We start from the raw sequence: 25302 nt of genomic DNA on the forward strand, positions 1-25302 counted from the left end.
TTAGGAAAGAGTATAAATCCGTTTCTTTGAGAAGTGAACAGAAATATACTGTACAGTATACTATGAGACCTGTTTCATCTGTTCATAAATTAGAAAACATCCATCCTATAATACAAATCCCACATTAGATAGTCCTGTGAAGTTATACATGATGCTATAGAAGTGTTCCAGATAAAAGTAATTACTTGCTCCCTCAAAGGTTATGGTATTGTTATGAAAGAGTGAAACCTTGTTATAAATTGAGTTAAAAATCTCTGAGATTGATTGGTGTGAATACACCTATCAATTAATATAATTGTAAAGATAAATTAATCACAATCTGCAACCTAAGATAATTTGGGGCCTAAAAAACAAGAAACTACGCCTTTTGCTTTTGGTTCTTCCTGCATTCAGAGAAGAGGACTTTGTACATCCCTTGTAAATAAACAAAACTGCATCAAAGAAAATACCTGACTCCTTGAATTTCTGCTCCACATGGAAAATCCCCAGGCTCAGAACTGTGAGTAGGTGCTTGGGTCTAGGACAGGCAATAGTACGTCCAATTTCTCCTCCTCAACTGCTTTCTCCTAAATTTCCTTTTCACCCAGAAGCAGTGCAAAGTGCAGGTGTTGTATAACAGTGTGCTGAACAGTAGCACTCCATTTTCCACATCCCTTAGTTTGAAAACCTTGTGTTACTGTAGGGCACGTTGGTGTATTATTTGTCTATTCTTTAAAAATAAAACTGGATTGCATTAGTGTTAGCTTTCATTTTTGATAGTCCCTTTTCTTTTAGGGAGATATTTAGAGTACATTCAACTTGTATAGGAAAAATATCCAATCTCACACAGTAGATGCATATAGTTTAGGAATTAAGGTGCAAGCTATGGATCTGATCCTCAGCTAGTGTAAAGCTATATTGCGAAGCTATATTAGTTTACACTAGCTGAGGATCTGGCCTACATATGTTTGCCAACAGAATAGAAAATGGACTGTTGTCAGTTTATAATTTTGTATGTGTAAGCCACTTATCTGAGGAAACTATCAATCTTAAACCATTAGCTTAAAACACTGGTACTCTGTTAAGTAATCAATACAATCTGCTTAAGATGCAAAAATACATTAAGAAACTCCAGCCAAGATCAACCGTGTCACTTTCTGATCTTCACCAAATGCTTGATCCTGCAAGATGCTAAGCATCTCTGACATAGTGCTGAGTGCCCTCACCTTCTATTGACCTCCACTGAATTGCTCAGAGTTCAATGAGAGTTGAGGATGCTTATCAGCTGACATTTAATGATGGTGAAGGGCCGAATACATGTTTGCTTGTTATAAAACAATACATGATAAAGGGCAAACCCTACAAAAAACAACCAGCCCCATCCAAGATTGAGTCCTTACAAAATATTTTGACATTTTGGGCTATGTTCTCCAATGACATAGCCCCACTGACTTCAGTAGAGCTATGCCAAGTTACACGAGCTGAGGATCTGGTCCATTAAAGTGTAAGGAACCTGGACCCATATCCCCAAAGATATTTAGGCACCTAATTCATGGGAGTTAGGCACTTAAATACCTTGGAGGGCCTGGGCCTTGCTGCCTCATTTCTGGGTACCTTCCATCCACTCCAGCTGAGCTGGTGGGAAGGGAACTAGCCATTGGAGGGGGCACTGCATTACCCAGTGCAACAACCAACTCTAATTTCCAGAGCACAGGAAAAGGAAGTTTTACACCATTAGGTCACAGGGAGATGGGAGAGACAGAGGCTGTGTGTAAACAGATGCTGGAAGCAGCAGCCTAGGCACTAGCTTCAGAGAGACGACGGTGGGTAGCCTAGGGGGCTGGGTTAGGATCTTGTAACGGTTAAAAGTGACTGTGCGTTGCATGTTTGCACCTTAATTTGTGGCAGGCCTAGTGTAAGGATCTTATTACTTCCTTGGAATGTGTGGGGGTTAATGGGAACCAACCGAAGGTTAGTCTCTATAGACCTAAGTGTCTGGAGTGCCTACAGCACTTTCCTCCGAAGTCACGGAACACAGAGCATGTTCCCAGTCCTCTAAAATAGACAGAACGCTCACAGCAACCCCTTGCAGCAAGGCCAGTACAACTTTCTATGGTTTAGGGACTGTATAGTTCTTTTCATGATGGAATTTTAGGTATTTTATTTACACCAGAGGTAAACGCAAGGAAGGTAACAGAAAATAAGTGGGAAGGAATGTTTCTTTAGAGCAATGCTGTTTTCGCCCATAGGCCAATAAACAAGTGTTCAGAAAACAATATTTCTATTGACTATGACATGTACCAGCATATCAGCCTGTCAACCGAGGCATCTGGTACAAATGTTCATTTCATTCCAGTTTTTAAGCCATTGATTAAAACTTTAAGACATTTAGACAAATGACTGAAAATGAGGATGAGGCATTTTATCAAGTGCTTCCATTCATTAAATAATCAAAAGACTGAGCCTAATCCAAGCTATATGTTTTTATACCACATATCCTGGTTTATCAGAGAAATTGAAGCTCAACTGACATTGTTTGTTATGCCTCAGCTTCTTTTAGGAGCATTTACACCTGTTTGGTTTGCACATTCAGTTTGGCTATCAGAGAAAGATTTTTGTTAAATAGCTACTCAGTCAGATATGACCGTCTCAGGATTTACATCATAGTCACTCATTAACTTCTAGGGAATGAAATGGGTGGTTTTCTATCCTTCCTTGGAGGATGATATGAAGACTAGAAGAAAGGTTTCTTTAGTAGGGGAAGGTCTTTCTTTGTTAGGAGACAATTGTCATTCCCAAAACTACTGATTTTTTTTTAGTCGGTGCTAGAATTGCCAGTGGTTCATCTTCATATTGCACACATCTGTTCTGGGACATCCAGTTACATACAACAGTCTGTTAGTTCCATTTCCCCCTCCATATTGAAGAAAGCAGCTTCTGATGAGTTACAAGTAGACCCTTGAAAAGCGGAGCAAGCTTGAGCCCAACATGTAGCTTGAACCTAAAGCATAACTCAGGTTGGTGTTGTACAAACTTCCCTGCACAATTCTACCGACGTTTCTCAGTCATGACCTGAAACCTCCATCTTCTCCACCCTGGGACCTCTCTTGATCAGGGTCTGTCCATTGGGTGCTATGCCACTGGAGGTTGGTTACTATATGGAATGCTATTTTCTTTTATCCAGCATGAACGTATGGGAGTGGAGGGGACGTCAATTACATAACATATTTTAAACATATATTTAAAGATGATGGATACAATCGATAGATATTACAGAGAGCCGTAGCAACAATCCTCAGCTGGTTGAAATCAGGAAATCAGTGGATCTATGTCACCTCACACCAGCTAAAGGTCTGGCCCTTAGTTTGTATTGCACAGAGCTAACCTTGTAATATTTTCAGGATCCTTTATTTTCAACGGCTACTGTGAGAGTAGTACATTTATAGTTCACTCTACAGAACAACAGGTAGTCTGTCTAAATAATCTTGTGACACTAATTTGGATTCATGGCCATCACAGGCATAAATTAGAGAAGTGATTCATTTATAAAACTGTCTTTAAGATGAGCTTGTGTTACTAAAAGACTAGGTTTATGGCCATTTGTTAGGTGTAATTGTTTGTAAACTTATTATTGCTAAGGAGGTTATCAGAAGTCTGAAATGCCAGGTTTATTAGACAGCAATCTGCCTGCACACCTCACTCCTGATGTTATTATAGAAAGGTAATTGAAAATGTTTTCGGTCTTTAAGTTTGCTGGTATTTTGCTTAGTGACTATAAAATTAGTATAGTTTTTATGAGACACATTTAATTGCATAATTGTCATGATTATCCAAATTACTTCCCATAAATGCTTGAAACATGATGTATTCTAAACTCCATAATTTGGTTTACCTTCAATGGTTACCTCTTCTGTTCTGATGCTGAAGAGTTTCATTTGGAGACTAAATAATTAATGCTGGACAGAGTAAATTGGCATTAATACAGGTATTAGTGCACAATTATATAACAGGATATTGTCCTTGACCAGGCACAAGTTTAACAGGCTTGTCTCCAATCCATAAAAGTAATAGGCAGTCTAGAGATAAGTCAATAGAATTCTACAGCTCTGTGCTGGGATGGGAGCAGTGGAAAGCTTTATATATAATTGTCTCCTGAGTTAAGCCCTTCACACTGTGTAGAAGAATGCTCACTTCCCAAAAATATAGAGCTTAATACAATAAGTACTGTATATATCTATGACTTGGGCATCACCCCAAAGTATTGGATAGGTCCATTACAAATATTTGGCATGGTCCTTTATTTACACTGTTATCAGCACCCACTGTGGGCAACCTTAAAAATTGTTCCATTTCCAGAACTAACTCTTTCTTAACTCCAATGCTGTAATCCTGTTTTTGCTATGACAGGAAGAAGACGCAGAAATACTGTCATTCTTTTCACTGCTATGCTACTCTTGCAGACCAGGTGTCAGCAGCTCTATCATTTCCTGCTTGCTCCCTCTAGCAGCCAGGGTGAGAACACCAGGGCAAATATAGTATAGAACACATGGAGAGATTTTCACAGGCACAAAGGGCATTTAGGCATCCAACACCCATTGAAAGGCCATGGAAGCCGGGTACCTAACTCTCTCATGCATGCCTTTGAAAATCTCCCCAACATTGCTTAGGTAATTTGAATTAACCGGCCACCCATGCCATGTTTCTTATTAGTTCTCTGAATTTTGGGTTGTTTGGCTAAAATACAGACTAGTGAAATCTTACAATTTTGTACATTTTATTGATCAGATTAAAATGTAATGTTCAAAAGGAAAGGACGGGAAGTAAACTAAAGATGGTTATATGTTGGGTTGGCCAGAAAACAAAAATTCTGTGCCGGGGGGATGAGGATTTGAAATTTGTTTTCATTCCACATCAAAATGAACCCAAGACCTTTTACAATTTTATGAGACACACACCCCATTTTAGCTAATAGTCTGATGGAGAATGGGGATTTGAACCTCAATATCCTACATAACAGGTGAATGTCTTAACCACCAGATTATTGGCTATTCTGGTCACCATCTGATTTTGACTGGAAATTCCATCCTGGACATGAAAAATACTACTTGATTTTTTTTTCTGATGTTATATTTCAAAAGAAAAATTTTCTGATGAGAAAATGTACAAATATTTATAAAAAAATAATTCCAACCAGCTCTAGTTAGTGTGTAAAAAGTTTGAATTAATTTAACATAACATTAGTCAAAAAGTAATAGATCACATCAGAATAAATGAAAAAGTCCTATCACACAATTTATTCAAATTATGTACTAATTGCAGGACATGATCCTGGTACCATTATGGAACTGTGGATTTTTAATGAGTTCTTTGCTTATGGGCTATCAATGCCAGTTCAATCAAAAGTGATTGGAAAGGCAACATTTAAACAGTTACTTAATTAGCAAAATGTCCAATCAGTTCAAAATTGCCTGCCGGGTGATAATTCATTGTCAAGCCTTTTCTTTTCACACACTAACCCCATGCATGCAGTAAATGATTCAAAGCTGGGTTCTTTGCAACACACCAGTAGGTGTAACCATGGCTAATCAGTAATCCTAACCTTAGTTCACTATCAGTTCTTATGTTATTTTTACCAGATGTTATAACAGTGGTAAACTCTTCTAGTTTATATATCATACATTCCTGAAATCACGCTTCTCTCTCTTTAATAAGTTGTCATTTTTGAGTGACAAATCATGTTATCTCTGGGTTGTAATTGCTGCTAACCTTGCAAGGTTTTTTTTTTGTTTGTTTTTTACAGGTTTTTTTCCTAGCTTTTCACTACACATAAACACAGTTGCTGTTACACTAGTTTGGGAAAGAGCTTCTTTAATACATTTTCTCTAGTCTCCCACCATTATTTGAAAGCACATTACAAAGGCTGGCAAATGTAATTTTAAAGATGGAGACACTGACGTTGACAGAGTTACAGATAGAAACCTACTATTGTCTGCTCTAACCACTAGAAAGTGCTTCCTATGCACATGAGGCCATCCACCAATCTAATGTTGGAAATAACACATTGGGGCAGTACCTCATGAAGCTGAATGGATCAAGAGATGAATAGTTTGGGGGTGCATGCGCATTGTGTGCTGTGTGATTGGGGACCACGTGGGGCCAAAATGTCTCATTGAGATAGTGGAGGGCGAATGTATGTGTCTCATAGGGTAGGGTGCACGTAAGAAATCTTATAGTGGGTGGGACAGTCTTGGAGCATGGACAAAGAGGGATTAGTGCCTCAAAGGAGCAGTCACAAGTGAGCTGATCTTGCATGAGATGAGGGTGTCTTCCTGGATTCATAGTATAAAGCCAGATGTTACCATTGCGATTATGAAGTCTGGCCTTCTGTGTAACACAGATCATAGGACGGCCCTGAGTTCGTTTCTGTTAGAACTAGAGCAATTCTGTTAGAAAAAAACACCCAGTCTTGGTTTTAAAATGTCCAGTGATGAAGAATCCAGCTGCAAGTGAGTTGCCTCTGTTATAGGGGGAGAAATATGTGAGTAGTACATCAGAGAACAATCAATAAGTATACTCCCTAACGTCATGTGGTCCAGGGGCCAATCTGGAAAGCAGCAATCTTCTATCATACGTACCCTGTGGGGAGGCATCCATGTGAGTATCTTGGTAATTAGGTGGGTGTCAGTATGATTTAAGATGGAGAAGAAAAAATATTTTTACACAGTGGATGATTACCTTGTTTTTTCAATATTTATTTTTAGCTAAATGGAAAAGGCATTCATGATTATCCAAAACCGTTCTATTGCTTGCACATGATGGATATGCTGTGTGGAAGACAATTAATTTCCTTTTCAATTCCACATTGCATTTACTGTGGAGTCAATAACATTGGATGCTAAACTAAGAAACACTTTGGCAATTTTAATACGAAACATCAGCAGGGTCAGGATTAGGCCTGAGGGGTATTGTATTTGCTCCCTCATACACAGCATGGGTCAAATTCTGCACCACATCACGTCTGAAATCTCCCTGAGGAGCAGACTAACCCCAACGATCACAGCAATTCTTGCTAATGTTTGCTTCATTCCAACAGTGAGAAATAAATATTGGCATTAGCACCAATGTGATATACGCTGCATTTTTAACATCCTTTCCTTATTCCCATCCAAATCTGGATTCTGCCATTTTGCTTATTCTGAGCAGCACCATACTCTGAGAATAGCTCCATTGATTTCAGTGCAACTACACGCTGGGTCAGGTGGGTGAGAGTAGCAAAATCTGTCTCTAAGGCCACGTTTACAGGTATCGATTTATCGCATCTCATCTAGATGCGATAAATTGATCCCCGAATCGATGCCCGTATTCCGCCTCGACAGGAGGAGTAAATAGAATCAACAGGGGAGCTGCCGCAGTCAACTTGCCTCTGTGAGGACAGCCAGGTAAGTCGAACCAGTGTAGACCAGCCCTTAGGCTGAAAATGAAGGTGCTTGATTGTTCCTGGCTCTGCTGGACAACAGAAGCATGGGGGGAGATAGTCCACTGTGCAGGACTGGCCCAAATTAGTACTTACACACTGCTAAATACAAGGTCTATAGAAGTCTAGAACTGCTTCCTGTTCTAAACTCTCCATCTCCAGAAACGGCAGATACAAAGCCTCAGCCCCTGCACCAGGCACTGGTATTAATCGTGTTCTGGGGAGGAAAAGACATATGACACATTGTCAAAAGATGCATGGCTTTGGTAGCTGCCAGAACTATTACAATCATGCTTATTTATTCATTTACTGAATTGGGGGCTTTTTTCTTCATTTTTTTAAGCTGGATCAGAATCTGATCTAAATGACCCTATTAAATTCAGTAGAGTTACCCATCGTTAGCCCCTTGTAATGGAGATAAAATTCTAACCATTTATTTCTGAGTTCTGTAGGCCAGAATGTAATGGTGGAATACACTGAGCCAGTGTAGGTCAGTATAGGTTCACTGACGTCAAAGGAGCAATGCTGATTTACACCAGCTGAAGATCTGGTCCATTATCACTCAAACTTTAATCAATGAAGACTTTCATGCCAAGAAGTCTGTTTTGATCCAGATAATACTATGATATAAAATACTTGTAATGTGAAATCCACTTAAAAGAGATTAATTTAGGAATTCAAAACAAAAATAGTTTGTTTTTAATAATTAGTTGTTAATTCATTTATAAGGAGGCTAAGAAAAAAAAAACACATTACCAATCCAAATAATAATCTTATGAGTGTCAGAGAATCATCAGTGGCTTTAAAAATATGTGCATAAAATTGTAATTAGAGTTGAGAGGGAACAAGCTAATCTGACACTTTAATCCTCACTGGGAAATACCATGGGGGAGCACACTGTAACCCCCATATTCCTCATTTTCATGTAATCGGGATCTTACATATAAAACATGCCTTGTAAGGTATATGGGTCAAGGTTATGATCTGCTGAAAGTCATTTCTCTATCCATATATGTGTATCATTAATGCATATGAAATTATGAGAATTGTGTTGTATGGTGGTAACTAAAACATTCTGTAAATTGGGGAATCAGCCAGATATTAGCTCCCCAGAGGCAACAGCAAGGAAAGTAACCAACACCTGGGTGGGGTGCCAAACAGCCTATCAGCAGTCATTGTCCAGAAAGGGAGCTTCAATGCAATGACTCGCCTGTATGAGGCCACACCAGGGGAATTGTTCCACCTTGCTTGGAGAGATTCAACAATGTCCCCCAGACATGCCTGGACTTGTGCTCCCCAAGCACATGGACTGAGGGTGTAAAACAGGTGGCGTGGACACATACTGGCCCTTCTCCTAACCCCACCTGTGTTGCAAGCAAGCAAGACACTGAGAAGACAAGACTCCAACACAGGAGATTGGCCCAGGTTTAAGGAACACACCTGTATATTAAGGACTGCAGTATCCAGTGGGGTCCAGGCATGTTAAATGCCTTTAACAACACTCGCAGGACCGTACAGAACAAGCTTCGCAAGATGCAGGACTCCTGGTTGAGTGCCAAGGCAGGTGAAATCCAGATGTTTGCTGATAGAAACGATGCCAAACGGTTCTACGAAGCCCTCAGATCCTTGTACGGCCCTCGGCCCTCAGGGAGCTCTCCTTTATTGGATTTAGATGGTGTAACTCTCATTACTGAGAAGACTCTGATTCTACAGCGTTGGGCTGAGCATTTTCAATCCGTACTGAACCGCCCATCTTCCATTAATAACGAGGCGATTGATAGAATGCCCCAGGCGGATATCAACCACAGTCTGGACGTTCCACCATCAGAGTCTGAAATCCTACAGGCCATCAGCCAGCTGTCCAGTGGCAAGGCCTCAGGATCTGATGCGATCCCAGCAGAAGTTTATAAGGATGGTGGTGCAGTGCTTGTTGACAAACTCACTCAACTGTTTCAGTCCTTCTGGAATCAAGGGTCTATTCCTCAGGAATTGAAAGATGCATCCATCGTACACCTCTACAAGAGGAAAGGAAATCGAAAAGTCTGCGACAATCATAGAGGAATATCATTGCTTTCCAGCGCAGGCAAGATCCTTGCACGAGTGTTGCTGAATCGCCTGATTGACCACCTGGAACAGGGTCTATTACCCGAGACACAGTGCGGCTTTCGTAAAGAGCGTGGCACTGTGGACATGATCTTCGCAGTCCGACAGCTCCAAGAGAAGTGTCAAGAGCAGAATCGTGAACTGTACACCATCTTTGTGGATCTCACTAAGGCTTTTGACACTGTCAGTCGTGAAGGTCTGTGGCGTATCATGTCGAAGTTTGGGTGCCCTGATAGATTCATCCTGATGGTACGTCAGTTCCACGACGGCATGACGGCTCGTGTTCTGGACGACGGAGAAGCTTCAGAGGCCTTTCCCGTCACAAATGGCGTCAAGCAAGGGTGTGTGTTGGCACCGACCCTGTTCAGCATGATGTTTTCAGCCATGCTGTCAGACGCCTTTCAGAACAGTTCCTTGGGAGTCAGCCTGAGATACAGGACTGATGGGAAACTGTTCAACCTGCGAAGACTCCAGGCTGTCACCAAGATAAAGGAGACTGTGCTACGAGACCTCCTTTTTGCTGACGATTGTGCCCTGAATGCTGGATCAGAGCAGGAAATGCAAGCCAGCATGGACAAATTCGCAGCAGCATGCGATAACTTTGGCCTTCTTATCAACATAAAGAAAACCGAAGTGATGCACCAGCCAGCTCCGAAAGCCCAACACCAAGAGCCCACCATCACAGTGAAGGGCAAAAGCTGCAAGCAGTGGACCAATTTACATACCTTGGCAGCACCCTCTCCCGTGCAGTGACAATTGACATCGAGGTCAACTGCAGAATCGCCAAGGCAAGCTCTGCATTTGGCGGACTGCTGACCAACGTGTGGGACCGCCGTGGAATAAGCCTTGCTACAAAGCTTAAAGTCTACCGAGCAGTAGTGCTAACTACCTTGATGTATGCCAGTGAGACCTGGACTGTATACAGGAGGCACGCTAGGCAATTGAACCACTTCCACACGACTTGCCTCCGCAGACTTCTGAGGATTCGGTGGCAGGATAAGGTGCCTGACACAGAAGTCCTTTCCAGAGCAGGCCTGCCGTCAGTTTACACTCTGCTTATGAAAGCCCAGACACGCTGGGCAGGCCATGTTGTGAGGATGCCAGACCACCGCATCCCCAAACAACTCTTCTATGGTGAGCTGTCTCAAGGAAAGCGATCGCACGGGGGACAAAAGAAGCGATACAAAGATACGCTGAAAGCCTCTCTTAAGTCCCTGGATATCGACATCACCTCCTGGGAAACCCTGGCACAAGACCGATCGACATGGCGTACGCTGATCCACCAAGGCTGCCAGACATCTGAAGCTAGAAGGATAACACTAGCACAAGAGAAGCGAGCACTCCGTAAAGCCAGAGCTGCAAATGTTGTAACAGTGGTGCCCACGCATGTCTGCCCGACATGTGGCAGAACATTCCGTGCCCGTATTGGCCTTACCAGCCATTTGCGGACGCACTGTGGACAGCTCACAACCTGATAGATGTTAAGGTCTTCTTCGAAAACGATGGACGAACATCATCATCATCATCCAGTGGGGTGAGCAAAACTGCTTAATCTACTTGCCGCCCAGTCTAATAGGGTTGAGAGTTTAGACTGCATGCTTATATTTTATTTTATTTTTGTAACCACTCTGACTTTTTGCCTATCACTTAAAATCTATCTTTGTAGTTAATAAATTTGTTTGTTTATTCTACCTGAAGCAGTGTGTTTGGTTTGAAGCATGTCAGAGACTCCCCTTGGGATAACAAGCCTAGTACATATCAATTTCTTTGTAAAATTGACAAATCCTATAAGCTTGCAGCATCCAGCAGGCATAACTGAACACTGCAAGACAGAGGTTCCTAGGGTTGTGTCTGGGACCAGAGATATTGGCTAGTGCCATTCGGTTGCAAGTAGCTGGGAGTAGCTTACATCCCAGAGGCTGTGCAGCCAAGGAGTGGGGGTTCCCACATTAGAGCAGGGTAAGGCTGGTTCCCATAGTCAAGGATTGGAGTGACCTAGCAGATAACACCAGAGGGGAACGTCACAACCTGCATTGCCAATTTTTGAAGGGTAGGAAATTAATATGAATTCTATAAACATGTCAGAAAATAGTTCTTCATTTTATTGCTGTTGAGGGGAATGATCCTGTAGTTCTTGCTCAAGCAATGATCCATAAAATGATGATCATCCTAATCCAAATATTTGTAAAAGAAACCAATTCTCCATCTTCAAGGAGGGATTAAACTTTACTAGACATTTTCATGGTGAGTGTCATCACTCAGTAACAAGTGCCTCTGGTTAACATTCCACAAACTCATGTTCCGCATTGATCTTCAAAAAGGATAGGAATCCTTCCCTAAGATTGGCCCCAACTGAGAAAAGCAGGGACTTAAACTGAATTTGGCCTCAAAAGACAAAGAAATTGTTTCTACCTAAATGGGTAAACTCGATTGATAAATGAGGACAAACACCCTAGCAGTAATAGAACAGGAAATTGGGATTCCAAATAAATACATTAATAAAACTGAAATAAAATGTATATATAGTGAAAAGTGTGTGCTTTCCACTGAAAATTTCAGTTTATGATTGAAAAATTGAATATCTGTACAGTTATTTGTTTGGTTGGTAGGTTCTTTGTTTGTAAACTTTGAGGCAAAAACTGAAAATGTCAATTGAGACATGCCACCATGGTGCCTCATGGGAGTTGTAGTTTGGGCACTACATACCCCCATTCTCCTGTATGGGCCAGGCTTGCCAGCGGAACTATTATCCTCCACGATATGCTGCCACCATATGGTTCGGAAGAAGGTCTGCAGCAGCTCAGGAAGAGGGAAAGCCATGGTGCATAATGGGAGATATACTCCAGCCAAGGAGCCAGGCCCAGAGAGAAAAATATGGGCATAAGGCAACTGAACTTCCATCCCCATGAGGTACCATGGCATAATTTCTGAATCAAACTTTTCCGCCTGAAGTTACCAAGTTCTGGCCAAATGAATGAACTTTTGCTTTGTTTCTGTTATTTTCCTGGGGCAGAGGCTGGGGGATTCTAACCAGCTTTAGGAACAAGTGGCTTAGATGTACCTGACAGATCAGTATAACTGAACCCACTATACTGCAAGTTTTACTGGCTGTTTTATGAATATTTTGTTCATTTCTGGCTGAGTGTTGGGTCTGGCTGAGTCATGCTGGCTGAACCATTTTTACTTGGAACTCTACATATGACAGTTGCCTTTTCATTCTAAGCAGATCATGACCTTCTAGGGAGCTCAATGGCCTTTTTTTCAGTAACTCAGCACTTTGGCTCAGTCCCAAAGTAAAGGAAGAGCAGAAGCACATGCACTGTGACCTAATGGAGGGAAAAAACAAATTTTGCTCAGCCTCTGGAAAGCTTCATTTTGTGTTTCAAGCAAAGGTTGCTGTTGACTCTTAATTTAACCCTAGTAGCTAGTCCAGTCTCTCTCACCGGGCAGTCCCTTGCTTTACTGTTTCTGCAGAATCACACTGACATTGCTGCAGAATCTTTATTTCTGACACACAGATGATTTCACCAGTGAACACCTTCTGTTGCCCTAATCCTCAATAGCAAATTATCACCTTTGATTCTGCTCAACCCCTCTTTCCTATCCACCTGTGCACTTCCCTCTCTTTCTGCACAGGATCTTGGTAACTTCTTTAGAGGTGACATTGACAGGATCCAGCAGGAGCTCTCAATCCTTTGCTCCTCTCCTCTTCAACTGACCCCCCTTTCCTCCTCTGATTTTCTCTTTTCACATGTGTGTACTTTTCTAAAGTCTCCAGGCCTCTGTTCACCTCAGACCTGTGATGTTGACCCCATCTTCTCATGCCTCTGAAGCGCCCCCCTGGTATCCTCCCTCTCTCCCTCCCTTCTGGTTTATTATCATCAAACACTCTCTCTCCTTCGGGTGCTTTCTCTCTGCATTCAGGTGGCAGTTCCCCCTACCTTAAAGGAAACCACTAGACCCTGCATCTCTCCCTATTGTCCCCACCCTCCCTCCACTTCCCCTTTATCTCTAGGTTATTCAGTGCCAGGACTACTTCTCCAGTTCTCTCCTCAGTCCCCTCTGGTTTGCCTTTTGACATGTCTCATGGAGGTCACTCAGGCCCAATTCTCATTTTCACTACAGCCCCTTTGCGCCACTCTGGGAGTGTCCAGGGGTTGTGTCATGGGAATACAGACCCCGTAGTATCCCAGCAGTTAAATGGTTACCAGGAGTTGAGCTGCCTCCTCTGCTGGGGCTGATGGTTGGCCCACAACAGGGCAGAAGTGAGGGATGACTGCCAGGGAGGCTGAGGAACCACTGAGAGCAGGATTATTCCAGAAGGGACTAGCAGGAAACTTGGGTCTTCAGCAGAAGAGGATCACAAAGTGTGAGTCTGATAAACAGCCTACAAGAGAGGTGTGGTAGGGAGCAGTCCAGAAAAGAAATGAGGGACTGGGAGAAATCAGTTCCAACTACCTCATACAGGGTCCTTGGAGGAGTGAGTGGACCTGAGTTCCCCTACTAACCACAACAGAAGGGACAGTAAAGCCTGAAGAACAAAGACTGGAGACTGTCATCCCTTCACATAGAGGCTGGAGACTGTCATCCCTTCACCAAGGTTACCGGCCTCCTGATTCACTAGACTCTGCTCTGAAATGGAGAGACTGTTAACAATCTGGCTGGAGTCATACTGAGGAACTACCAGACGTGGGACAAAATGGTGATTGTCTGAACAAAGGGGAAACTGAGATAGGCTTCCCCAAAAATCCTGCTCAACCACAAGGGAGCTGAAAGCAGCCCTGGACACATCATAAATTTACATTTACATTTTTGTCTGTTCCAAGGCCCCTTTACACCGCCAGAGTGGTGTAAAGGAGAATCAGCCCCAATCACGTCTCTCCGTCTCTCTTTGACACATCCTCCACTCTCTTCTCGAGATGCCCTATATCTGGGGCTTCATTGACTAATCAAAATACAGTTCCACCTTCTATTCTGTTCTATACACTTCCCTCATCTCTGTAGCATGTGAGCACCTTCATGCATTAAGCAATGCAACTAACATCTATCACTTCAGGTTCATTCTTCTCCTCTTCCCAGGAAGATAATTGTGTATGCAATGAAGTGGTTTAAGGTTTTATTTATTTGTGTCCACACTGCTCTATGAGTGCTAGAGAAAGAAGGTTGAAGGAGTGAACCTTACACTTGTCGCAGAATATGGTCAAGTTTGGGATGGTCCTTGGTTCTGGTGGGAGTTAATTCCACAGTCTCAGAGTGGTGTCTGAGGAGAAAGTTCTGTCACCCACATAGCTTTAACCTTCTGGGAGAAAATTCCATTGTACCTGAGGAGCAGAGTTGTCAACCACAGACTTAATCCCTGAGTTTTAGGCAATCTTTTAGATATTCTGGGACCAGGCCACTGAGCTCTTTGAAGATAAGGATGGACACCTTGCACTTGAGTCAATATTCTATGGAAAGCCAGGATAGAGAGTAGAAGATGGATTTGGTGTGTTCACAGTGTCCCATGGTGGCTGAGGAGATATTCTGCATGTACCACTCTTTCCCCCACTGACTTCCTTCCCTCTTGGCCTTTCTCAGGGTGCACATACAATTATCACAAGTCAATGGCAAAACTATCTTTGTCTTCAATGGGGACAGGACTTAACCCATTATATCTATTTCTTTTACCCACATCCATCTCATCCTTATCCCCTATTCTTCAGTCTATCATCTATGTTAGTCTCATTTAGATTGTAAAATCTTTGGAGCAGGGACCATAGCTTTCCCACCCACCCCATCGTTGAAAAGAGCCAGGCAAAATTATGGAGCTATGTATGTGTTAATATTGCCTTTTGCTTCAGAGCACTGTACTAATTCAATAAATGTGCATTATAGATGCCTTTTCTCTGTGGATGGTATTTACCACTATTGAATATTCAGCAGTTGAACTAGAGTACAATAACAAGTCTGGAATGTGGTACTGTATTCTCTTAACCATCTTTTGTTCCCTTTGTTCCATCAAATGTTTCACTTAATTGATATAAATCCAGCAATTGTCAAGTATTTCTCCATAAACCTTCTCTGGAGTTTAGGAAAATTTACAGCTAAATAGCATTTGACATTTTAATAAAGAGGAAGTGTGGCATTATGCTGCAGTCAGCATGCTTGACTAGAAAACAGCCAACCATGCGGAGAAGATTATAAAGCTTTTCTTTTGCCCTTTAACTTGAATCCAGTCATCAGAAGATTGATTTAGTTCCCAGACTTAATTTGCCAGCATAATTCTATTATTTAAAGAAAAAGACACGATCTTTTTAATCTATAGGTTTCGCTCTGCTCATAATAAACTGATATACCTCACCACTCAATTATTCCCAAACACTGCAAGTGCTGTGATAAGTTTGGACTTCATTACCTTAAAAAAATGACATCGTTGCTCTCATTACAGTCGAACCATGTCTGTGATTCCAAATAATCTTTATCCCTTAGATATGGAAGGATATTAGTTTTAAGAATTGGGGCATGTTCTGTAATCAGTTCAGGGAAAGGAATATCAAAGCCTGCTCCTGGAATGTATTCCAGAGTACAAAAAGAAAACTCAAATATTAAGACAACCTCACAGTTGTGTTTTGTAAAGATAGATGTAATGTAAAATAAAGCTCTTAACCTTTGTCCTAACAGGTACAGCTCCAAGTTTCAGAGCTTTAATTAACTTTTGATATTTTCCTGGTGATGTACATAGGGATAGAGAAATCTGTGTCAGTTTGTGGAAAGTTTAAGCCAAATAAACTGAAATCTGTATATTAGTACTGGAAAAGCTATTAAAGAAAAAACCCAACACTTTGCTACTCACTCTTCAAAACTGGAATAGATTAGATGGGCAAAATTTTCAGACATAGATGCTTTAACATAAGCATCAGAATTGAAATTTAGACACAGACTGGTATTTTTCAAAGGCTCCAATTGAGTTAGATACTCAGAGCTCACTGAAATTCAATGGGAATTGGGTGCCCAGCTCCCTTAGGTTCATTTGAAAATCCCAGTCTTAAATAGGTGGCCTGATTTTCCAAGTCTTTGAGAATCAACAACTGATCCAGACTGGCAATGCCTATGTTTCCTTAATGCAACTTGTACTTAAGGGTGAAGAGGCCATTCTTCCCTTCAGTTTTCCTGCTATATATGTGAGTGTGTCTAGGGAACAGAGGTATTCTATCATAGCTAATAGGAAGGCTACCCATCTACTGGCAATGAAGACATTGTCTCTTTCACCCTGCACCACTCCAATTGCTGATTTCATGATTCAGAGGAGCGATAAAGAGGTTTCTTGTCCCTTCTTCATATCCCTACATGACAGCTCCATTTCAAAGCTCAACCAAGGGTGTTCCACTCATAGAATCATAGAATATCAGGGTGGAAGGGACCTCAGGAGGTCATCTAGTCCAATCCCCTGCTCAAAGCAGGACCAATTTCCAACTAAATCCTCCCTTTAAATCTCTTCCATCCACCAAAGGAAGTAGCTACCTCTTGACGAGCCCTCTTGAAACAGAGGGAAAACTCCATGTCTGCCTTGTAGAGCTGGTAAAATTCTTCTGTGTGGAAAGTGTTTTCTACCAAAAATATTATTTCATCTCGACTACTTTTTTCATAGGGATTCCTGAACAATTTTTCAGATTGGTTCAGGACTTCCCAAGGGAAACCCGACATTTTCCAACAAAAAAATTGAAATGTTTCTCTTCTCCAGAATTTCTTAGTTTTCAGAAATTTTGGTTTTCTTACCAGCTCTGCTGCCTAGCAAGGGAAGCTTCATAGATATTCAGTGAATGAGCATCTATGGAGCTGGCTTTCTGCTAGTTATGGGCATTTAGCTGGATTACTGATCAGGCAGTAGATAACCCTACAGCACCGTGAAGATAGCAGTTTAAAACAGCCTATTAAAATGGAAAAAAAGGCCAGAGCATTTCATGAATGTAAAACTAGCCCACTTCATCATGCAGTGACTCAAAAATGCTCAACAGAGAGAAAGACATTGCATACTAACTCTGAAGTTATACTGAGCCTGTGTATAGCCGTAAATGGTATCTGAGTGATCATATATTCATCTTGGACCTCTGAAAGACCAATTCAAAACAAAATGAGTTAATGTTGGAAGGGAAGCCGACATTAGAATACTCTGGACTTTATGGAGTTAGGCCAGATTTAAAAGTTTATTTAGCATTTTAGTTAATCTAATGAACTCCCCCTGTGATATGTAAAGAAATCTCTTGATTTCCCTCTTATTTTTTCCAACATTAATAATCTAATATTTTAATATGATGTATTGCAGGGGAGTTTTACTCTAGGGTCTAGTCATTACCTTTCTAGGAATAAACTTTGCAAGAACAGAAGATGTAACGGGATATAAAGTTATTTCAGTCTTCTAACAAGATAATGAGAGAAATATTTTTTTAAGTTTTGATTAATTAACAGCTGACCTGCCAGGGAAGAGACCAATAAAATAATTCAGGAACATCAGTAAGATGCATGCTATACAACTTGCAGAGAATGAATGTGTTGCAGAAGAGATGCAGTTGCTGTCCTGAAGGGTGTTGATCATTTTGCCATTGGGCATCCTCTAGTAGCTTGTTCATGTTGGTCTTTGGAATAATCTATTAAAGAAACTGCGTACTTAGTATTTGGGAATTTTAAAAGTGCACCCTGTCTCTGAGCACATGCACACAAATAAAATCAACCCAATTGCATAATATTGACAAATGTCAATTTAATAGACTCCCACCCCAGAATAAAGTTCAGTGTATTCCCCTCAATCACACCAGCAGGCAAAAATATGAGTAATGAATAGATCAGCCTCCCTTTATGCTCTGGCGGTCGAGAAATGTGGACTCTGCTGGACTAAAAAGAAACAGTTAATTCCAGAGCTAAGGACTCTTACTGAGAATGTCCTGTCTCCATTTGTGCACAGCTAGGAATGTGGAGCCATAGCATCTCAGTTGTCACAAGGACAAGTAGGTAGAGCATGGGACACAAATCAGATAGGACTTTAAAGATCCATATCAGTACCTCTGATTTCATCCATAAGGAAAAAGGAAGTCAGTGCAGTTTATGGAAAATTAGTGTGACATGCTCCATATGGTTATCACCACTAGATAAGCAAGCAATCATGTTGTGTAGTAGCTGCAGCTTTTGAATGGTCTTCAAAGGTATTTCAATATAGGGCACATTGTAGTAGTCCTGTTCTGGAGGCCACAGAGAAACAGCTAATGTCAGAGATCACGACTACATGGATAATGCCAATGAGATCTTCACAGAAAAATTCTTTCAGACAATTAGCGAAACATAGCTGGTGTAGCCTGATTTGGGGTGGGTTAGTAGGGTCGGTGGAATTTATCCACTTAATTTAATTGTATTTGGTTAATTATTTTTTTAAAATTAATTAGTAATATTAATAATTAATGGATATTAATTAATATGGGTATGGCTCGCCAATGTGTATGATCAGAAAATAAAGTTCGTCCTGAATCAGGCTTCACAGAGTTTATAAAAGGAACTTCGGGGTATATGACAGGAACTTACACTGAGACAGAAGGTGGCTTGTTTGTATACCATGTCTGATGGCTCATTAAACTAAACCCTTCAAGAGGCATTGTCATTGTATACAAGCCTCATTGAACTTATTGATTGCCCGCTAGGAAACACTGAGGCCAAGATGTAACTGTTCCCACACTGGGCTGCCAGGGGGCGCTCCAGGGCAAGTGCCTTCTATTACAGCTGGTGCGTTTCCATTTCTTTATCAGTAAAACTAGGCTTGAATTGTTTTACACGGCTACAGAAGAATACTATTCAGTCAGCGAAGCATGTATCTGAATAATGTGTTACTGTGAACACTGCTGTGCTGTGAGTGTTTTAGTATAAACATTGGTAACCACCTGAGTGGAGACTATGTGTGTTATTGCGTGGGGGAAGGGGAAACGTGTTATTCTAGCGATGATTCAGAGTCTCCCACTTCGACTCAGTCTTTCAACGCTTGTATTGCACTAATGAGTATGAAACTGTTACGCCATATTCTGTGAAAGTATTTTTTAAGGTCAGATCTGCCAGCATTTACCAAATGAAAAGCAAGAGAGAAGTACAAATAACACACTTCCACCATTGTTTTTTTTTTCTCTGTGTGATTCTAAATTCCCTGATAAGTTTAATATCCTGATGTTTAACTTGTCAAAAATATTCTTTACAATAATAAGCCCTAGCTCTTAGCTTGCCCTTTTCATCCATAGATCTCAACATGTTTTTCAAAATAAGTCTGTATCATTTTTCCCTTTTTACAGATAAGGTGCAGAGACTAGCCCATGATCATACAGTAGGCCAATGGGAGAGTGAGGAATAGAACCCAGCTTTCCTGAGGTCCTGTCCAGTGTTCTATCTACTAGGTCACACTTGACTGAAAGGTTTAGACTTACAAGATAATATATAGGTCTGCCTCCATACTGTTCAGAAAGTAGTAATCACAAGGATGGATAGATGGGTGGGTGGATGTACAACTTGCCCAACAAGTAGAAATATCAGATTCTGTGGCAAAACAGAACATGAGAGCTACATAGTCATATAAGAGAAATGGATGCAGAGCTGACTCTTGTTTTTTTGTATAAAAGTTATAGCAAGTAGAGTGCTTGTCAGAAAGGAAATCTGATTTCATACATCTTTGCAGCATCCATCGCCTGCAGGATGAGCATTTGCTGTTAGAACTCAGACATGTGCAAACACTGCACTCCACAGACTCTAGTGTACTGTATGTAAAACCTGCGCTGAAGGCTACTTTCACAAGCTGCTCCTGTGGGTTCACTCCCATCACATACTCTTTGTTTTACAGTCTTAGACCAAATCCACTGTCTGGAGCAAAGCTGATCTTGTGTGTATTTTATAGAGGTACATTAAAGATCTTTCTCGCTTACACACACAGTGTTGTAATCCTGAGACGCCTGCTCCATATTAATGCCAAAAAACAAATGAAAGTTATTTCTGGCTAATCACATGACCTAGCAACCAGCTTGTACTTTAGGACAGCAAGAGAACTAGCCAGGTCATAAATTTCATAGTAAGGATCAACACTTGTGCATTTACTTACACTACTGTAGTTCCATTGGCTTTAATGAGACTAACGGCTTGAATAAGGCAAGCAGGGTTTGGGCCACTGTTCTTTCTTGGAACAACCAAGTGAATTATCTGATTCCCTCGTTCCTCTGCTCTAGGAGAAATAAATGATTGACTGCGTGGTGCTTTCTGGTTATTTAAAGTAAAGTTTTCAGGTAGAAGTGGTGCAGAATGTTGATAAATTATCCAGGAGTCAAAGGAATTCAATACAAAACTTAATGACCCCGCCACACTCTGTAGCTCAGTATCAGTCATATTTCATGAGAGCACTGAGCCTAGTTATCAGATAAACAAACTATTTTATGTTCACATTGTGAACTTAATGGCAGCTCTTGTGTAGTCCTTCCAAGTGTCTCCTGGCGTTCTAGAGAGGGAAAAGAAACATGGAGAAGCTTCTAAAAGAATAATCCCTCAATTAAAAATGAATGGATAAGGAGCAATTCAATATACCTTGTTGGCAAAAGAGTCTTCAAATGAACCAGATATTACCTTGTGTGTCTGCGTCTATGTTGAATAAGCACAATCATAATAAAAATAAGTACTATTCATTTAATGATTTTGTTGAATAAGTATTATTAATTATTGTACCTGGAGGCCCAGCTAAAACTAGGCAGCAAGTCAGCAGCGGAACCAGGACCACAACTCAGATTTCTTGAGTCCCAGTCCCCATGCCCTGTCCACAACGTCACTTTCTTAAACAGCCCTCAGTGCTTTTTACAAAAATGTGCAATGTAAAAAACCCAATACTGCAAGCCACCCGTCACACCTGCCATGTAACTCATGATTTGACTGATGATCAGTTAAAAAACCCTCATACTCAGCCACAAGACTCAAAGAAAGTTCTATGTACCACCCCTACGGTATATGGCCCTCATCCATGTAGTGCTTGAGAATCCATTAATATATTGACCCTTACAAAAGCCTATCAAGTAGGAAACATTATTGTCCTTATTTTACAGATGGAGAATAGAGGCACAGAGAGATTATCTCACTTGCCCAGGCTCACACAGAGGGTCTCTGATGGAGCCAGGAACCAGGGCTGCCCAGAGGATTCAGGGGGCCTGGGGTCTTCGGCAGTGGGTCCCGGGGCGGAAGGATCCCCCGCCGCGGGTCTTTGGGGCACTTCGATGGCGGGTCCCGGAGTGGAAGGACCCCCTGCCACTGAATTGCTGCCAAAGACCCGGAGTGGAAGAAGCTCCAGGGGCCCAGGCCCTGTGAGAGTTTTCTGGGGCCTCTGGAGCAAGTGAAAGACCCCGCTCCAGGGGCCCCAAAAACTCTCATGGGGGCCTGGGGCAAATTGCCCCACTTGCCCCCCTCTCTAGGCGGCCCTGCCAGGAACTGAGCTCAGGTCTCACCAGTCCCAGTCCGGAATATCCTTCCTCTGCTCCCCAAATACCCAAGATAAAGGACGGGCTTTGTAAAAGAACCAGAACATAACAAAACTGGGCTCAGGGGACCTAGGGGGGAGCAGATTCAAGGGGCATTGGATTCACTGTTAGCAGTTCACTCCTATGGAAACTGAGAGAAAGAAACACCATTAAATTAGGTAACATTCAGAAATGTATCTGCCTTTTGTTTTTCAGGTCTAAGTGCTGCATTTAATAATGTCACCTATCATCATAATATCATAGCACTAAGGAATTGCACAATTAACAAGGCTGAGTGGCACAGTTATTTGCTGTATGATCTACAAAACAGGGGCCCTGACACTGTACTCTTAAATTACTTTTAAAAAAAAATCTCAATCTAAGTACTATACATAGCCTATGCCCAAATCCTTACAAAGGATTCAAGTTGCTTCTTACTTTAAAGTAAGGCGGTGTAACACAGTATCTTTTGAAGTGTAATACTGTTTAATGTGCACGTCAACCTTTTAACATCCTTTGGGCTGCATGGTCTCTCACACAAAAGCATTCTTCAAAAATCAGCCTTGAAATACATCTGTCAAAGCAGCTTGTCTCTTCCTCTCGAAGGGAGAGGCAACAGAGCCAGAGGACTGGTCTGGAGAGGCTGACTCCTGGAGCACAGCTGTCTGGTGAAGGAAGCATTTGTGCTATCCAGTGTAGCTTCTGGAATAGGCTGGATCCCTGTTGGGCTAGGAGAGCGGAAGCATGTCTACACGGCAACCCACCTGCCCCCGCCCACCAGCGAGACTCAGAGCCCAGCTCTTCAGATTTGCAGTAAGGCCTTAAAAATAGCCATGTGGACAATCGGGCTCTGAAACTCACCCCCATCGCCGAGCTTCAGAGCCCAAGCCCCAGCCTGAGCGTGAACGTCTACATGGCATGAGCCTGTCTGTAGACCTAGGCTCTCTGAGACTCGCTGCCATGGGTTGTTTTGCCACGTAGACCTACCTAATGGGTCTGTAAATCATGGGCCTGTAAATCATGGGCCAGATTTTCTAACCAAGTTATTTTCATTGATTTCTTAGCAAATCTTATGAGGACAGTTAAATCCTGCAACGCTGGAATCTGAGGTCATCTGAGGCATTGGAAACCAAATAACTGGAATCTGCAGAATGAGGTTTGTTTTCTTACAACAAACTCCCTGTGATGTGTCTGTTGTGCTGATCCCAGGCCTTTGACAGAGCACATGTGATCACATGGCACAAGTGATTAAAACTATAAGCATGGGTCATAGATTGAGACTACTATTTTCAGGAGACTAAGTAATTATTAAAGAGGCATTTTGGATCCAGTTTGGCATAAGAACAGATGCCTCTAAATCCTTAAGTAACATTGAAAATAATTCTGGCCCAAGACCCTCTATACCCCTCCAGCATACAGGGCCTCAATAAGAATTCCCTTTATGATGCCCCACCTAGGGCTTGGATTGGAGGTGGGATGGAATTGTGCTGATACTGCTCAGTGCCATGATTCTGGACTGCCCGTGGTAGCTGTGGGGATCCCATGGTAGCTGTGGGAAGGCTGCTGTAAGTTAGATCAGCCCCACACGCTCTGTAACTCACACTGGGGGCTTAAAACCATCTTTGCCATCCATCCCCCTGGCTGCCTTCTACATGGTGCTTCTCTGGAGCCGCAGACCAGAATAGGCCCTTTTAAATAAAATGGGCACCATCAAAGCCTTTACGAGGTCTCTCTTCATGTCTCCATGTGGATCTCAGAGCAGTTTATCAATATGAATGAATGAAGTGTCATCACCCCTGTGAAGTACTCACATCCCTGTTTTAGTAAAGCTAGAACTAAGAAACTGCTAGTCTGGGTGACTTGCCCCAGGTCAAGGAAGTCTGCTGTGGAGCTGAGAACTGAACCCAGAAGTCGTGTATCTGAGTGTAATGTTTTAATCACTGCACCATACTGTTATGTCACAAACAGCCCTAGACAAAGTTTAGCAAAACACTAGCATTGGTCTTTGCAGCATGTGTCCTGTAGTGTTTAGGGGTGGAGTTACAGACACAAGCCTGTAACCTCCAGGCATGGCCAGTGGCACTACCAAGGTTGAGAAGCTCTACACTTTCCTTGGTTTATAAATTCTTTTGGGCTGGAATCACCTTTGTGTTGTGTGTGTACAGCACCTCACACTATGGGGTACTGGTCCATAGCTTAGTCTCTTAAGCATGCCTATAATACAAACAATAAACTTCATACTTGCTCTGGCCCATGCTGCGCCCCCTGTCGCCACTAGCAGGAAGGACATTGCAAGTGGCTTGCTCTGGGAAATAAATCTGATGCCCAGAGTTTGAGCAGTGTGCTAAATATAACAAAGTGGGAAAAGATAAGACAAGATGCAGGAAGATGCATTCTGAGTTGCATTGGAAGTAAAGAGCTGAGAATTATCCGTAGTGACTCAGAGGGCTATTTTTTTTACTGTTTTGTTTTTAAAGTGATTCTTTATTATTATTATTTTTTTTAAATTAAAAGATCTGCCCAGTGCACAGCAGCTCTTTCCTGTTCAGATCAATTCTCTTTCCCAAGCCTAAATGTGGGAATAATGCATTTATAAATAAATGAAGAGCGGGATAATTTAATAATCCTGCCTCTGCTGTTCACTTGGTTTCTCTGATAAAAGGCAAACCACTTTTCAGGACTAAGTGCGCTAACTTCTCTGCACTGTGGCAGTGGGATTTTAATATATCTTGGGATCTGAGATGAATGAACCAAATCAAATTTCGGCGTTAAGTACAAATTTGATTTGACCTCAAGCAGGAAGCCAAGCCTGGCACCTCTAGCGAAATGACAAACTTGCACTTATACTGCATCTCCCAGCCAGAAAGACCCAAAAGCATGTTACAGACTCAAGGCCTGCTCTAGCTCCCACTGAAGTAAATGGAAATCTTCTCATTTTCTTCTCCTCAGAGAGGCTAGACGGTGGAGTGCCAGAATCCTGCCCAGGACAAACCCAGGTTAGACATTTCTTCCTTGATCCTGCTCGACTGGTCACATAACCTCCCCCCGATACAGTACAATCTCTGTGTCTGTTTAAGTGGGTAACCATTCCCTGTACAGCTACCTTCTCTCTATAGGGCTGCTCTTTAGCAGCAATGATATTTGCCATCTATGGCTTAGTGAAGGAGGAAGTATATCCTATAGGACAAAGACTGCCCTTAAATGGTCTTTCCCTGCTTTTTGGCCTCTGGCATCTCCTTCCCTTTCATTCTACCA

At 41.9% G+C, this 25302-nt stretch overlaps 1 long non-coding RNA gene across 1 annotated transcript in view; it reads left to right on the forward strand.

Annotated features, from left to right (window-relative positions):
• LOC123376996 overlaps positions 1 to 25045 on the forward strand; it is a 46855-nt gene extending 21810 nt beyond the window's left edge. The window contains exons 2-3 of the long non-coding RNA XR_006582029.1: positions 23112 to 23203; positions 24997 to 25045. This is a non-coding gene — a long non-coding RNA (uncharacterized LOC123376996). The remainder of the gene's footprint in view (positions 1 to 23111; positions 23204 to 24996) is intronic.
• The last annotated feature ends 257 nt before the right edge of the window (positions 25046 to 25302 follow it).

The sequence above is a fragment of the Mauremys mutica genome, chromosome 9 (genome assembly GCF_020497125.1).
Source record: "Mauremys mutica isolate MM-2020 ecotype Southern chromosome 9, ASM2049712v1, whole genome shotgun sequence".
Lineage (NCBI taxonomy): Eukaryota > Metazoa > Chordata > Testudines > Geoemydidae > Mauremys > Mauremys mutica.